The sequence below is a fragment of the Bombus fervidus genome, chromosome 13 (genome assembly GCF_041682495.2).
Source record: "Bombus fervidus isolate BK054 chromosome 13, iyBomFerv1, whole genome shotgun sequence".
Classification (NCBI taxonomy): domain Eukaryota; kingdom Metazoa; phylum Arthropoda; class Insecta; order Hymenoptera; family Apidae; genus Bombus; species Bombus fervidus.
In genome coordinates, this window is record NC_091529.1 from 1,351,934 (window position 1) to 1,370,304 (window position 18,371).

At 40.7% G+C, this 18,371-nt stretch overlaps 1 protein-coding gene across 3 annotated transcripts in view; it reads left to right on the forward strand.

Annotated features, from left to right (window-relative positions):
- Positions 1 to 18,371, forward strand: part of Msi (RNA-binding protein musashi) — a 120,970-nt gene that overhangs the window by 11,690 nt on the left and 90,909 nt on the right. The gene's annotated exons all lie outside the window — the stretch shown is intronic.

Below are 18,371 nucleotides of genomic sequence, written 5' to 3' on the forward strand. Positions count from 1 at the left end.
GTTAACCGTAATTGTAATCTCGATACATAGTTAGTCGAGAGAAAAAAAAATGGTAAAAGAGGTCAGGTTGTGGCAAATTGAAAAACAATATTGATCGTGTTAAACTTGTTTAACGCTCGTAACTTACTGGTCCAAGGTAATGGTATTTGTTTATGTAATGCAGGCATCTCTTTACGATCGCAGCTGATGACAATAATAATGGATGGAACTGCCGGTGAACTTTACGATGTTCCCGCTAGTAGCATTAGAAATGGAGGCTGCTCGAACAAGTTAAGGAATCGACAGTAGAACCACGCTTCGTTTTTCTGTCATAGAATATACATTTAATATACAATTTCATTTTCGCAAGATGGTATCAACGGCTTGGACAGAATAATCGTGAAATAATTTTGGTTAAATACTGTGAAAATTGGCAGCGAGTTATCTAAACGAAAAAGCCGAAGTCCTCAACTGAGGCGTGTTCTGCAGAGAATGGCCGACGCTGGGATTTCGCACGTTAATAATTTCAGTATAATGCGCCTATCTGAGATATATGACGAGCGATTTCTGCGTGCGGCCTGCTCGTGAAGTTTATCGCCGCCCCTTTCGTGTAGGACGTCGCTTGATGACAGAAAAACTGGCAGAAAGAAAATTTATACGATCCGTTGCGTCGACCCTCCTCGTACTAAAGGATTTGCTCTGCACTTGTCACCAACCTGCACGTTCTTCCTTTTGATTTATCTTAACGAGGATTAGTTGAACTTTCGATGGTCTCGAGTCTAGTGATATCGCGAGAAAGAAGAAATTAAAAGTCCCTCGTCAATAACATAACGGAATTTGTAAATTGAGCCTTTCTGAATGCAAGTTGATCAAGTTTTTATTACGTCAACATCTCGAAACAGAAATCTTATTTTCATAAATTTATCTTAAGGAGATAACATAAACTCGGAGGAAAATAAAAGGAGAATATTTGCAATTTGTCGTTTCATCCATGCGTTTAATTTATGAAGTTGATCGTGGCTTCTGAGCGACTCAGTTAATGAGAAGCGTATTGATCGAATTTTCCCGTGTGATATTCGATCGCAATGTCGAAGAGAATCTTCGCGTTCCCTTTTCCCTCGCTTTTCAAAACTTCTGCAAGCTCGGCCGAAGTTTAGTAAATCCAAGATACAATAGGCTGTGCAGTTTAATCCAACTCATGACTAATCCAGCCGAGAAACTTGCCTCCGTGGAAACTTCATCTTCTCGCTTGGAAAGACCGATGGACGAATGAGTAGCCATCGTGTTTAAACTTGAAGCATTCTAACTTCGACCGAGGCGGTGCATTTTCTTTTTTTAGTTTAAATTTCAGCTGGCTGCTTGATTTAGAAGCTTGTTACTTTTCGAGAAAGAATCCTTAACATTTTATATTGGTTACGTTCGACGAAATAACATATTTTTTAAATAAAGCGAAGGGTTTAGTTAGGGAAGACGAGAAAAAGAACGTTATATGAAATCGAGTCTTTCGGTGGTGAATTTTCTCCGAAGGAACTTTTTTACACAGCAACACATCTCAACAATTTGAACAATTAAGTAATTGGCACTTCTAGTAATTGTGTCTCAAGGAAGCGTTGCATAATTAAAATTACGACCAGCGCTTGGGAAACTACTCATATATCACCGAAAATCTTACACTTAAGTCTATCGATTAAATTCATTTTATATCTGCGGTGGTCTAACAAAAAGACTAAGTAGTACACAGGGAGGAATGTTCTAGAGTAGAATAGAATAGATTCATCGTCGACTGAGATGGTAAAAGAACGATTGAGATTTCTCTATAGCTTGTATCTGTTCTATGAAACATTTTATAGCACTGTAACCGCTGTAACGGCTATCGATATTAAGTTTAAATAATTTCACCAGCTACCGTATGTATGTAGATTGAGTTGCGTTTCGAAAAGGTAACACCGTACGTTTCTAAAATTTACCGAGTTGAAAAATAAGTATTAAATAACGCGTAGAGTAGTAAAACGGAGGCAAAATCACGACGCAGTAAATTCACAGTAAGCTGACGCACACATCCTTCCATCCTTAACGTTGGAGAGCCCTTCAGTTCCCGTGAAAATAACGCGATAGTGGCAGAAATGCTGAGCCCTAGTTCCTTTGAGTGCCAAGCGCATTTTAGGGGGTCTAAAGTGCTCGAGCATCTCGAAGGGTTCTTTCACACCCTTGTTCTCCGCGTTTCCTTCTTCGGTTCCGAAGAATGGAATCGTCACGAAGGACAGATTGCGAGAAGCTCTGGATAATGAAATCTCACGCTCGACTAGAATATGTTTCGGATAACGCGTTTCGTGATACACGTACGGTTCCCGCCGAAGTCCACGAACTTTCCTCTGTGAATCACGCTCTTAATCTTTTCATCTCTAGCAAAAGATTGAAACGATCGATCACGCATATTGGCGGTGGTTCTTTCATCTCTTTTTTTTTCTCAAACTTAAGACACTCGAAGGTAGACAGTCTGAATAATTTCAAAATTCGGTACGCGTTTGTTAACGATAGGAAACTGCAATGGGGTTGAAAATGATTCGAAGAATGCAACAGGGTTATCTTTCGCGCGAAGCACCTATAAGCTCGCGATCGTACTTAGCGTATTATAGTATTATGGTATATGTAGTATTATGGTATAGCTGGAATAGTTTCAAACGATTGAAAGACGACTGATTACAGGAAACAGGAGATCCTTCTGAATGCAAGAAGACATTTAAAAATCTCAGGCTCGATTTCTATTACGGTCACTGGCTTGTCAGTTTTTTCTGCACGCCAACGAAGCTCGAACAAATTTTACGGCTTCGTTATTATCGAGAGCGCCTCACATTGTTGGCTTCTGCTTTCAGCGACATGAACGTAACGATCGAACGTTCCTAATCATCGAGCACTTTGGAAAGCTCTCGACCCGCTGAGTGCAAGCACTAGACGATGCACTAGGCAAACCTTTGCATAGAGAGAAGGATAGGGTGAAGGGGCAAGAGAGAAGGAACGAAGGGGGAAGAAGGATCGGAACTAAATGCGCTAGTATGTGCAAACTACCATTCAATCAAACAATTCTGCACAATGGACGCAGACACTTGTTCTACGTATCTACTAGGATGGCTCGTCTACAATTCCTTTGCCAGTCATCTCTATTTGCTGACTTTGTTAGTCGCTCCTCCAGCTGACTGGACGCCTTTTAATTTCCGAAATTCACCAACTCTTTGCACTCATTCTGTTCTTTGTAGCTATTTCTGATCTATTGCCTTCTTTAGTTAAAACTTCGATCTATCTACCATTTCGAAACATTCGAGAAAGCCGCAGTTATATTATTTTTTTGTATCATTTTTGTTTCTCTTCGTTCGAAAATATTTATTCAATATTAATTTATTAAATAGTAGACGAATAGAAGTTTTCCAGGTTTTAAATAGTTGTATCTGTGTAGTCGGTTAATCAATTAATATGGATGCTTTGGGTATTGGTATCTTTGATTGGAAGATATTCCCGCTCGTCGGATTTATTTATTAGCTGATTACGGGAAGGACAGGAGGAAAAGAGGAGCGTTAAAGTTTCGATTAAAGATGGACTAACAGCCAACTTTACGACCAACTTTAGTCACGGAATCTCGACGTCTGAAACTTTAATGGATTCCGTGTTTCCATAAAATTTAAGAGACGCGATCTTTCATTGCATTACTCCTACACGATAACGTCTTTCGCGTAGTTCATTAAGCTTCTTAATCATGTGACTCGTGCGTGCATATGCGCGAAGAAAATTTTTGTTAAAAACATCAGACTCCTGGACAACCTTCTAAATATAGGAATGAATTTTTACAGTTCTACGTAATAATTATCGCGGAGATTTGACACGAGTTGTAAATAAAATTATCGCTGGAGCCTGGATTATTCCTACATCACAATTTTATTTATTTATTCGTTATTTAGCGAACAGTAGTTGCAAGTTTTATCTTCTTCTTGAAAGCAAGTCGAAAAGAATCAATTCAAAGTTTTCGTCGTTCAAAGCAACTTGATCTCTTGGAGTTTCGTTAATTCGCGAATTAATTCACAGACCGTTGCCTCGTTGCATCAGCGTCGATTATTTATCAATGATGTCGAAATGACGGTCCATAAATCCGAATATAATACGGGGGATGCTTCGGTGTGAAGAAAACGGCACCGGTTATCTTTCCACGTGAGCAAGTCGAAGGAAAAGCGTATCGGAGGAAAAGGGGGTTACCACTTAGGCTAACGAGTATATAATCGATGATATACTGCCGCGTAGCTTAATCACGCGCGAAGATAAAACCGTTCTCTTTATCTCTGAGCCCAGTTAAATCTAACCCTCGTGTCATCTGGCCACCCTTGCTTTACTTCCTGCAAGGAACGCTCATTATACGTCGCCAGACAGAGGAAGATTTTATTACCACGACGAGGAAGACTTTTTTACGGTCTGGCAAAAAGATATTTTCGCGTCCAGAATTTTCGCAACGACCGAGCAACTTGGCGATTCTTTAGGTTAATGTTGAAGTTGAGTAAACTCCTTACTTCTTTCTTCAACGTTCATCGTCTGTTTGTACGAATTAACCCCTGTGCAGCCAAGTGACTACCATTTCTTTACGTTTCTTTTAATGATTCTTTATCGTCCTGTAAATCTAACGCAAGATCACTGCGAAATCTAAATCCTTGGACATTTTCACGTTGAAACTTATTGGAAAACTTTTAAATATTAATCCGATTGCCCACGTAGGATCAAATACGTGTTCGAAATAGAGAAAGATTAAAATACCCCCACATTTTTTGCTTTTTATTGCATTGCGTGCAGATCACCTATAAACACCGAGTCGTAAAAACGCATTGTACTATTCGTGTGCAAATTTCACCTCCGTAGACGATTTTTACGACTGATTTTACGGACCTTCTCGATGCAAGATAGTCTCACAATCCATCCCTTTTTTCCCCCGTCTCGTTCCCTCGATCTTCCCCATTGTCTGCGAGGAATACTTACGGTGCATCAGAGCTTGTTTGCAGTTCGTGAGCTTCAACGAAGGTAGTTTCTTGGCTTGTGCACCTTGGTGGAAGATTAGGCACGACCACTGCGCCTTGTGCGTCTCACCTTTCGGAATAAGGGGAATCGAGTTTTTAACAAAAAACCTTGGAAACGATATCGTTTCCTTTACGTTTTTCTTACTCTAGAATTTCCATCCGATTAATTAACGTTTCACGTATATTATTAAATCTCTTATAAAGTGCGTGATTCAAACTTGGATCAAAATTTTCCATTTAATTCGCTTTAAACTTTTTCAGTGCTTTTTAGATTAGGAAATTATGAAGTCAACGTATATGTAATCATTTCACTGTTCCTCTATAACTCTCGCAAACAGCTTTTATGTATATTACATTGTTATGTTATGCTATATGTTATTTATTTATTTACAGAAAAAAAGACTAACCCATTGCTTACAGTAAGTCGCGTAATATGAAAAATACATGCAAATTAAATTTACGAAACTACATATCGACAAACAATAGCTTACAAGCTGATGTAAACTGGATAAGATATGGCACAACAAATTCTTAATTCTAAACGGCTGGGTGGAGAAAAAGTATCGACTTGAAGAACAGACACTATTGAAGTTTTATACTATACGGTTGACACCAGTATGCTACCCATACGTTGTTTTGTGTGAGTTCGCATAGAGGAGACCATAATATCGCAGATTTCTCATAGAAACGAACGAATTGAACAATTCGAAGCTCGACAGTTTGTGGGCAATTCATAAAGCTATTGAATACTTTGTAGGCATATTGCACAACATTCTCATCAATCGATCGTTTTCCTGACAATCTATTTGGATCGAGTATGGCGTTTTGCATAAAAGACGTTCAAACACGTGTTGTGAACGGGGGTTGTAGGATAGAATATTGCTGAGAATTTGATGCGATTATCCTTACATTCGTGGCAGCTCGCAGACTGCGAAGGTTAGAGCTTATTTCCAGCGGAGCAGTTCGACTAGATTGCCGGGTAGTTCCACCCGATTCACCTAGTTTTACCCGACGAAACACCGGCTGACATGCACACGTCTCTGCATACTCATTCTGCCTGTAATTCACAGGCTATCTACTTCGAGCGGGATCTATTAGGTATTAGGTAGCCAAGTGGATATAGGCATTGCCTGATTATGGATTACCTTCCTGTCGGATGACATTCACTGGCAGAGATAACTGCAAGTAGATACGTGCACATGTAATATCTATAGGGAAGTGGAGTGTAGTCGGCGTTGTGCGCTCTGATAGATCGCTAGTAACAGCTTCGAACTACTCCTGTAATTTCTCTTCGAGAATGAACGTTCTTGCGAGCCGATCCTTCCCCGCGGTAAGTTGTCCTTTTCACAAGAAAACCTACCTACGCTCGTAAATTATCTAGCGTTTAATTCAAACTAAACTTCGACTAACATTGGATGTCTTTTGCATTCGATGACGATAAGATACAACCAACACCCAAATAGACTCGATTAGACAATTTTTGAATACAAAATTTCATAACTTGTAGTGCTCTATATTAACGAATAATTTTTATATCATAGCTACCTATTTTTATATCGCAAGGTTTTCCCACGTTGTCCCACAATTTTTTGAGTTTTACGTATTTGCATTGAAATCGGTACCATATAGATACTCGTTGTATGGAGCAAACACGTTTAATCGATTTATTGTATCATCGATGTGAATGACATTGATTAACAAGCAACAGAATCATATATATATAATAGATAATCGCAGCGCGTCGTCACCGAATTTTGGTTGTTATTGTTTATCCGATCGAAATCGCAATGAAAAGCCGCACAGATATTTCGCTGGTCGACATTATGCTCGACAGATTGACTTTGATTTTGCACATGACGCGCCAGTGATCGTTTCATACGATAATGGTATTGATGTATCAGTCCAGTTCGTGTAGGTATCGATTACTTTGGAATAATAATAGCTACGGTTAACACAGACTCCGGTAACAAATATTCAGTCGACGAAATAATCATTTTTATTTGCTTCGAGTGAAACTAACGACAGCGGTTCGTTTCTTCACGATGATTTATTTATGTTACGTTATTCCATCAAGCTTTTCGAATTTGCCGCGTTCCCTCGATTACGTACGATATCCGAGATCGCCGAGCTGATTACTCGGTGAACATTTACTGTTCCGTTCGAAGGAAATTCCGCGGTTTTAATGTTCTAGCATTTTCTCCGCGCTTCGATAAAAGCTTTGGTTTGAAAAGCAACCCAAAAATGCATCAAACGGCTTGGATGAATTTAAAACGCTCGTCTCGCGGACAAACCGCGCGCACGTTCTTAATTAAACTGCGCGAGTTAAATCGATACGCGTTTAAAAGGACTTTCATATTTTTTTTCCTTCTACGGTGAATAATCGTTGGCATTCCTTTTTAATTCAATTACATCGTTCGTGCGCACGATAATGAACCATATTAAAAAAAAAAAAAAAAAGAAGAAGAAGAAAGAAGCAAAAACGAAAAAAAAAAATATATGCCCTGAATTATTCAGAACCGACGCTGCAGCGGCAAGAGTACCTAGACTCTTTTACGGCGTTACGTTGAAACTGCTAAGAGAATTTTATCGATTACTTGATTCACCTTTTGTTCAAGGCATCGTACTTTCCTGCGCCTTCTACAACAAAATTGACGATGTTTGCGATGGACAAGCGAGTCCGATTCTTTTCCCATAAAATTTCATTTGCTATCCAGGTGTAGCTTCTCCATCAGAGTATTGGATGTATTTAAGTTACCGTAGGTAGCAGTAAATACTTCTCTTCAGTTTTTAATTCACGTTTTTAAAAATTTGTTATTGGCTCGAGTGTTCTTCGACATCTATTCTGCTATTTCGTTTTTTTCACACTTTTTCTTCGCTTTTTTCTTCCACTCACACGTTCCATACTTCGTCTGCTCTTCACCGGAAGTCGGTCCGAGACTTGTTCTGAATCACTAATACTTCTCGATAGAAGCTTCTTCTTCATTCCTTTGCGCTTCCCTTTTAAATCTTCCATTCTCTCAGCGATAAGAGAATTCAATAATTTAACTGATTGAAAAAGAATTGCAAATGAAATGTTGCGTTAACGTTGACCTTTAATGGATCAAATTAGCTGTAATTCGATACGCGAGAGTCTAAAGCATGTCCAGATATGTGTTTTACTGGCGCCAAGATTTCTTTCAAGTCTTCGGTATTTTCTTTAATGAAACGTCCATTTGAGATTATGCTTTCCTGGAACTGAAATTGTTTAGTACGCTCTGTCTCTTAATAAAACGCTTAGACAAAAGGTTCCATTGTACCCTGGATGCTTTCATTTTCAAATTTTCTCGAGACACAGCCAACTATTATAGCCAACCGATAAACGTTCTCTTGGAGTTTACTGACACGTAAAGTGGCTACTATTTCGTGGATCGACAACGATTTTCGCGTTGCCGACTCGATACGTTCGGATATCGAGTTAATCAGCCATGCGAGAGCGGCCGTCTCGAGCAGAGTCGCGCTTTTTTTCGAGATTATCGAGCGACCTGTGCGGCCAGGAAGAAAAGCGCTGCCAAGAAATTCTAGTATCGACGAAAGGAACGCTGGTCTGCCGTTGACTTTGCGAATAGGAATACGGGTCAACGGGTATCCCGAACAGAAATAATGCTTCGGTCATTTCTAGCGGCCAGCTCTTTCGAGCACGAGTCGAGAACTCGTCCAGCAAAATCTGCGAAATGGCCGAATTGCGAGGGCGTTTTTCCTTTTTCGTCATTTTCCGCTCAACCTCAGCTCTTTTATGAAAATCTTACGTGAATACGCTTCGTGTACACACAGTAGAACTTCGTTTCTACGTACAAGCTACACTGTTCAGATTCAGAAGTATGAACTGAAAGCTGAACCTCTATTGTCTGAACGAATTTAAAGATCAGACATAATTTCAGTTGCATGAAAAAAAAAAAAAAAAAGAAAGAAAAAGAAAAAGAAAGAACAAAACAAAACACTTATCTTACTTGTAATAAGCGCAATCATTTCTTCATAGTGGGCTGATGTAATATAATTTCGTTTCCTTTAGATACGGGAATGGAAGTTGTTTTTATGAAAACTACGTTCAGTTGGGATTCCGTGAGTGCCGCAGGTGGCTCGTCTCTACGAAATGGACCGTACTTCATGACTTATATTAACTTCCGGAAACAGACTATTCGCAAACCGTCGGACCTTTTCGGTAGATTAATTCCAGATGTTAGTCAATATGCTTTGCTCGTATTCCTAGCAAATTTACGATCAGCCTGTAATTAGGAATGTAACGGTATTACGACAGAGAAGTACTATTTTAATTCCACAAATTTACAGAAACGAAGAAATGTTTCACGAATACGTTATGTGCCTTAGGCGAGACGTTTTGAAACTTCATTGGCACTGTAACAAGATTCACATTGATCTCAAATTTTACCAACACGATCATTATGGTGCTAATGAAATTTTTAACTGTTTTCTATAATCTACGAAATAATGTACAGAAAAGTTTATGGTAACAGATATAAATACTTTTGCGAGCCACCGTATATTGATCCTTTGGTGAGCTGTAACTGCGAAAAATCGTAAGTTCGTCGAAAGGAGACTTTTTCACTCGTGTTCCTTGGTCTTTCCGCGCCGCGGGAGCCATGACATTTTTTCCGCGGAGATGATTTTTCGTGGTAGGCGAATTACACGGTTGTCGGACGCAGCGTCGACTCGCCGGCGACTTGTCGCTTAATACAGAAACGGCGAAATCGAGCGTGATAATCCGTTTCTATCGTTCCGTAATAATTGAACCAAAGCCACCCTTTCCCTGACATTCATTCCGTTTTGCACGGTCGTGATCCTGCGGGAAAATTAACTCCCCGTTTTCGATCCTGTCGCTCAGACTTCTTTGTGATTTCGACGATGCGCTTTATCCGAGGGGAATACCTTCCCACGGAGAACCTTTGTTTCCATTTTTCATTGTCACCAATGTTTCGCTCCTCGTTTTGGATTCGTGTTGAGATCTTTTTCGATTTATCTATTAGATCGCGCGAGCTGTTGCACCGATGTTTATCCATACGTTAATTCATATTTTTACGAACGTAGGTAGATAACTAGATATTATTACGAATATAGTACTTTAAATATTTTATATATTTTTGCGCGTATGATTTGCATTCCGTAGATATTTGCGTCCTTAAATTTCACATAAACGTATAAACGTCCGTAGTCTAGTAATAAGCTCATTCCCCTCGCGTCTAATGTTCCAAGCTTGGTTTAATAATTTCCTAACGACTGCTTCTTCTTTTTGTCTGGATAACCTGATACTTGTGAACAGGGATGTATATGCGCGTTTGATTTAGGGGTGGGAATCTGTTCTTTTCTATGACTCTTCGTTGCAAGGGAATCCCGAGATTAAAGAAGTCTGGGGACGACAATCTTTTAAAATAAGCACGTGGTCCGTATGTAATTCGCGTACAAAGCGAAGCGTGTCCTTCCGGCTCGCGCGTCGCGCTAAGATTAAAATGGCAGAATGCTTTGGCTACGAGGATCTCGAGAAAGAAAGCAGACGGCGAATAAATATGAGTTTGAAGCTTTGTCCCATCCTCATCAATGAAATGCGACGAGATATTCCCAGAAACGCGACGGCAGCTGCAGACAAATTCTTTTTCCTCGAAAAATTCTACTCTTTTTATTTTTACGTTTTAATGCTGAAGTTGCGGGAAACGGTGAAACGTTCCGAAAGCAGAAAAACACGAGAAAAAACACACAACGAAAGAAGCAAAAATATTTAAAAAATCTACCCTGTTGGAAACTCGAGTTCGGACGAAATACGCGAAAGGGTATAGCATGTTAAGCAAACAAGAATCCTTCGCAGCGTGCGGAGTGGAGATATTTTTGAAAATACCTTTGACTTCGCCGATATTACTCGCGATCGAGATTTACGTCGCATGGGGAAACAAGAAGCGAGCGGACGCAGCGATCTGTCGATTATTACTTATTTCTGACGGTGCAGAATTTCTTCGATAATGAAAAATTTAATCGCTCGTCGTAATCAACCGTTCCTCGCTTCATTCTTTTGTTCCAAAACGACTGCAGATCTCTCCCCCCGCAGATGTGATACTTGGAAAGTGAACGAAAAGTGTCTCGAGATTGCTATTGATATCGGAGCACGTATTGTCCATTGGTTTGAAAATGTTTCATCTTTTTCCTTAACCCTTCAGTGCATAATACGTCGAACGTATTCATGTAGAACGTATCCAATATTCAATTGATTTGTTGAACGTATTCTATAGATAACTCAAATTTTTCAATATCATCCTCGGTGTTCGGCACGATTGTATCCTTTCAGGTTTACAGTTATCGCACAACTTTATCTTTCAAACAAAGAAGTAATACAGTGACATTGTTTGCTGAGGAATCCTGTTAATTTAAGGGTTCAATTCATGCAACTATAAATATTTGCCAAAACGAGCCACACATTAGATAGCAAAAAGAGAAGAGGCGTAACATACATACGTTTGTATTAATCTTTGAAAACTCGAGGTTTTAAAAATTTCAGTTGCAGAGGGAGAAAGGGAGAGAAAAAGTAACTATAAAATATTTCAAAACAGGCCCTTCACGACGCAACCTATTTTTTCGCAGCGACGCGATGTCTTTTCTCCCCTTTTGTTAAGCGGCTGGCTATTCAAAAAATCGAAATGAGAACGAGGAGTAATTAACTTCCTTTCCGTATTGTGCGCCACGTACGCGTGCTCCCAGTCGGAACAAAAATACTGTCGGGCAAACTTATTTTCGTTGTTATTAAAAAAAAAGGACAGATTCTTTTTTAACGAATCAACCGGGAATCTATTATTCGATGACCTGAATACAAGATTTAATGTAGTTTACAAGAATTTATATTAACGCTCGTAAAAGTGTAATACGATTATAGCAGATTTGTTTCATCGATTTCATTATCGTTTCTTTCGTCCCTGTTTTGTAATCAGTCGTTGCAATTTCAGCGTAGTTTCAGTTTCAATATAGATCACAACCTACAAAGCAAAATCAAACTGTGAATTGGTTGGAAAAATATTTAATTCAAAACGGAATTCAAGCGGCTATTTCGAGATTGAAGTTAATAGATTTTATGATCTGGACAAAATATTCCAGAACGCAAATTGCATTCCCATTTCTCTCACTTAAATTTGTAAAATGTTTATCTGTCCGTTAAATCGATCTACTCCAACCAATACATCGCTTTATCTCGTAGAAATAATTCCTACGTAAAACGTATATATATATTGAAGCAATTATAATTATTTCCTAAAACAGTATGTACTCTCTTACGATTTTCTTCTCACCCTGTCTGTTCTCGCAGTATTACTAGTGTGCAGTGTACCTCAAAGACTAAGCAACAACTATTTTTCTCGACGCTAAGCTCTCTTTATGGCGCAAACGCTGCCCTAACTCATTGTAAACTATTTTGTAGCTCTTACACGTGGATGTCTTGTACCTCAACCTTGTTGTTCTCACTGTACCATAGAAAAATTCCATTTTTTATAGCAATAATTTTATTACTTTTCCGTGTCAAGAGCTAAAGGATATTGATTCTTAAATTTCTCAAAGCTAAAGCGTGTAAAAACAACATTACTGAATCCGTTGCATTCTAGAATATTCGTATCTTCAGTTGCTCGCATGTAAGCGCGGATGCGTTTCAGCTTGGAAACTCTAGCGGCTACGTCTTTACTATATTTCCGTTGATGCATATTATTCTTCGTAGGCTTGTTCTCGTCTGGCGGAGCCGTGACTTCGCTCGTGCTTCAGATAGATGCATGTTTATTGCTGCATTAGCGCGAGACCGTAGCAAGGTAAAGCCAGCAGCCAGTAGGATTCCGTTGGTTTACTGGAGGATTTCGTACTCCCCCGCAAAATATCCTACCCGGAAGATCTGCTCGTCCCGTTTTCGCGCAACCGCAAACAGCCTAGCATCTGAAGCTTCCAACAGTAAATCAGAATAAGCTATTACAGTTATTGAATTTAATCTCATTGATAATCTCGAATAAACATTGCTACGAAATTCGAATAGAATTTTTATCTTTCGAGTGAAATAAGACTTATTTAGCAGCGTGTACCTTTTTGTTGCATAAGGTACCAGATTACGACATTCTTTTGTAAAATCATTACTGATGGAAATCGCTAGTTTAGAATGTAACGTGCGATGCAAAAACAAGTACACGATTCTAGTAGAGGGTCTAAACTGTAGAACCACAGGAGCAAAACAACGGTCCACCACCATGGGTATATTATTCCGCAATGGCGGAACGATTAGTCAGGCCTCCCCACGCACCGCTGACACTCGCACGCGCAACCTGCACATGATTAATAATCATAGCTAACCGTCGCGTCGTTATTGGCGCGGACGTTATCGTTATCTTCCGCCTATTTGCTCGCACTTTTGAGTGACGATCAGTCGTGACGCAACTGTCAGAAATTAATCTGTCCATCCTAAAACGTGATCAAGTATCTACCAATGTATCTCTACCAATTACTATATAGGCTAGCTACCTTTCAGACTTTTGGAGCGCTTGTTTCCTACCGCAAACATTCACTCAAAATGTACTGTTATTTCGTCCAGTCGCGAGGAGACGGTCGCGTTATAGCGCGTCAACGGGAGTCGTAAATTCCCGCTACGATTGCACGAGTCGACACCACGAACAGGGCGATCCCCTTATTTCTTTTGGGAGAATAAGGGATGATTGGGTTGGAATATAACTGGACTTCACAGTTATATAATATATGTATATTTATTTACACTGGATTACAATAGTTAACGTGAACCGACCGTGTTTGGATTCGTCGTGTCGAAAAGCGCCGTGATGGACCCGAAGGTTGTTCGATTTGATAGTTAGAGCAGCGAGAACTTGACTGAATGAGTTATGTTGGAACTTGACGGCCCGATGAGTGTTAGAACCGTAGACTTGACTGCCCGAGGGGTGTTAGAACAGTGAACTTGACTGTCCGAGGGATATTAGAACAGTAGTTGACCCGTCTCGTACTATTTAGGAAGAAAGCTCGATGTGGGTGTATCCTTGTTGAACTAAGAACGCGGATTCGTAGTTCACACTTTTCGGTAGAAAAGTGAGGGTAACGATCTGCGATGCCCATTGGGTATTGCCAATGTTAATGAACAAAATACGAGGAGACAGTCCTCGGCAGATGTGGCTCACGTGTGTTTCTGCCCTTGAGAAAAACTCGCTACCTCGCTGGGCAAACTTCCGCTTTCTCCGTAATGAGTGAGAGCGTGCAATAAACCTAAGGACCTTTTCTAAAGACCATCTACAACCGAAAATGTTCAAAGGAATGCAACTTTATAGCTAACAAATGTGGTCTATGGTGGTGGTTTCTTGGGTTTATTGCGGGTCAGTGTGACGATGAGCAGGCCTCGGCGGCCTGACCGTGAGGGACGTCGCACGGACCATCTCGCGCGACGTAACATGTACCCTGGCTGAACAAAGTTTTCGAACCTTTGATTTCAGACGTGTCCCGATACAGGGCTAATGAGATTTCGAAATATTTCATATAACACACTAAGAAATGGGTAAACCATAAACAATGTTGCGAGAAAGCCTAAGTGCCAACAGGCCCATCAATATGTCGTCGGTCTTTCAGTCGAATAGTTACGCGGAAAAAGGCCTACGTGACCATGGCTATCGACGGTTGCGGAATACGTACGTGATGGGGCTATAAGAAAAGACAAAGGGATGTTAAGGGAGGAAGACGAATTAGCAATCAGTGTGAGTTGAGAAGTCAGAGAGTGTTGTCAGCGTTGTCAGAGAGTGTGGTCCGCGTGAAAGAGAGAGTTGGAACCGTGGTGACGAGGGTTGTAAATTAACTATTTAGTTGTCTTAGTTATAACACATTATTGTATTTAGTTCACGTTAAATAACCATCGTTTCCTGTTTAATCCATTTTAAATAAATAATAATAAAATCATATATATATGTCGGGTTTGAGTTGTTGAGACTTGGGTTATGGGCGTGTAAAGAATCTTCGCCTGGGTTGTTCATTGTTGTTGCACAATCAAGATAGCGTTTATTATCACGGATACAGATGAAATAAGATCGACCAGTGACCGCGGTAACTAGACGCTAATGGCAATGACCTTAGGTTCGATATAGCGAATCCACGGTCCACGGGCTCACTCTTTGTTAAACTCAGAATAGAATTCTATGCACAAAAGTAACGTTTGCTATGACGCTCGGTATATTGCTCTCTAGACGATGTGTCACTCACTAAGGAGATCACAAGAATAATTGACTGATGGAAACTTTCCTCTCCTTACGATTGCGTTAGCTTTGTTTAACGTTGGCCCGGGATACCAACAAAACTGCAGCCACCGTTGTTAGGCAGACCCGCGTAGCTGCGACATTGCTCTTGCCCGGGGTTTGATTGTTAACACAGCGTATGTCTCATAATATTGGTACTTTTCTGTTAGGTGGAACGTCTATCCCGTGACCGTGGCTACGCTCGGCGACCGGTTGTCGCCTCGAGCCTAAGCTCATTGTCTCAAGTTTCGAATGACTGTGACTGGGTTATTTTGTGAATGCTATTGAGGTTTTTCCAAGTAATTCCAACGGATGACCCCGTTGTCTTTTCATCTCCGACATATATATATCAGGTCTGTAAGTATGAAACCGGAATTTGCCTATAGATGGCCCTAGCTGGTAATGTAGTTATCACTAAATTGCGTCATTGATGCCAAAAGTTTTGTTGACATCTCACAAACATTTTCGACTCAGAATAATACAAGTTTCATACAACAGCATAGTTTGTAATAGCGTTGAACATGTCGAATTTTGTGCCTGGAAACTACAATTTGCGGACAGCATTGATTTTCTGTTACCATTTGAAGAAAACTGCTGCAGAATCGCATCGAATGCTTGTCGAAGCTTACAGTGAGCATGCTCTTGGTAAATCACAGTGCTTTGAGTGGTTTAAAAAATTCAGAAGTGGCAATTTTGACGCGAGGAACGAAAAACGTGCAAGACCACCGAAAAAGTTTCAAGACAGAGAATTGCAAGCATTGTTGAATGAGGATGACGCTCAAACGCAACAACAACTCGCTGATCAATTAAACATGACACGAGAAGCCGTCTCCATACGTTTGAAAGACATGGGAAAGATCCAGAAGGTGGGAAAATGGGTTCCACATGAACTGAATGAAAGACAGCAGGAAAACCGAAAAACCACTTGCGAAATGCTGCTCGCCAGATACAAAAGAAAGTCATTTCTCCACCGAATTGTGACTGGCGATGAAAAGTGGATATATTTTGAGAATCCTAAGCGTAAAAGATCATGGGTAGCTCCAGGCGAACCACCGACATCGACTACAAGACCAAAGCGCTATGGACGGAAGACAATGCTCTGTGTTTGATGGGATCAGAAGAGTATGATCTATTATGAGCTGTTAGAACCTGGCGAAACCGTTAATACTGAGCGTTACCGACAACAAATGATCGATTTGAATCAAGCTTTGCGTGAAGAACGACCAGAATATCAAAAAAGGCAATGCAAAGTAATTTTGCTTCATGATAATGCACCATCACATACAGCAAAACCGGTCAAGGAAACGATTGAAGCGTTCAGTTGGGAAATACTTTCGCACGCGGCTTACTCACCAGACTTGGCTCCGTCCGATTACTATTTATTTACCATCGATGGGACACGCACTTTCTGACCAGCACTTCACTTCTTACGAAAATGTACGAAAATGGCTCGATGACTGGTTTGCCTCAAAAGAGCAACAGATTTTTTGGCATGGCATCCACTAATTGCCAGACAGGTGGGAAAAATGTATAGCTAGCGACGGAATACTTCGAATAAAATATTTTTAATCATTTTCATACAATAAACGTGTATTTTCTATACAAAAATTCCGGTTTCATATTTACATACCTGGTATATAGGATTATATATATAGATAGATAGATGGAAGTTTTAGAGCGAATGCGAATGTTGAAATAGTTTGTGCCTTTGTACATAGAAATATTTATTTCCAAGTTCCGTAGAATGAAATGAATTTATGGAACGATCGAGCGTTCGAAACAACTGTCTTGTATACGTGATTCAGAATAAGTTGATCGAGGAAATGCGTTCATAGCGCTTGAACGAATGACCGTGTAGTTGAAAGATCATGTTTCGCGAGGCGAATGCAGTAGAATCGTGATATTTGGTGTGCAGCGACGACATGTGCGACGCATCTCTGCAGAGGGGCGGCAGAAAGGGATGAATTATTCGTTGTCTCCTACACTCTGCACCCTCGGACACTGACACCGCGTTGTCCTGTCTGCCGTGTCGACCCTCTGTCGCTGACACTGTCATCTATAACGTTCGCGAGCATCCACCGACGCGCACGTGTGTCGCTTTTTTTCACCAAGGAACATCAACGTTCTTACCCTCTGTTGTAAAAATTCCACCACGCCTCTGCGAGCTGTCTGAGTCGAACCTTTGAATGTCATGACGAGCGGCTGCGTTATGACAAAGGTTCTCAGTACTCCTTAGTGACAATCGTTTCTTTTACACTACGATTGTACGACCAGTTTTTTAATAGCGTCGCGCGCGATGATATCCATAGATAAAGGGACAAAGAACTGATTCGAGCTCGTGAAAGATAAATACAAGGAACGTGAAATATATCATAGTAAAAGCAACAGCGTTCCATCAGAGTAAAATTAAAACGAACGAACGCACAGAAACGACATTGCTCCGTGCAAAATCCAGTTCGGACTAACACGCACGAATTCTAGAATCGTTCTCTCGATTGGAGGAACGTTCCCTTCGTGTCTTGATTACCCGCTGGTGACTTGGCCTCGTGATCCTTGTGCATCTCGAGACGATTAAATCCACCGTCTATTTCTATCGAAGCTATCGTAAATGAAGAGACCGCGCGTCAGAAGGAGAACATGCTCGGAGTTAGCACAATACAGCTGCGAAGTCGGACGAATGCTTTCGCGAGGGGCAGAAGGGTGAGGGGCTTAGAAAACGAGGGAGTAGAGAGGGGCAGAGGGTGATTCGAGCGACGCGTTCCGGGGAGCCAGGAATATCTGAGCTCCGTGGCGCTAATTAATTGGTCCGTAAATTAGCACGCAACAATGCTCGGCCATCGTGTAACCAACGAATCACGGAATTGCCGGCACGCGTGCGAACGTAAGAATACGCGTGATCTACGAGGTATTCCAGGCTGCCTCGTCCTACCTGCAGCCCTCGTTCAATTTTCTCACCCCATCGCAGACTGGGGAGACCACCCTTCGACTTCTGCCCGTCCTACGCTTTTTCGATTATCCGTTTTCAGGATGCAGACAGTTTCTATAGGAGGGTTGAGGTAAT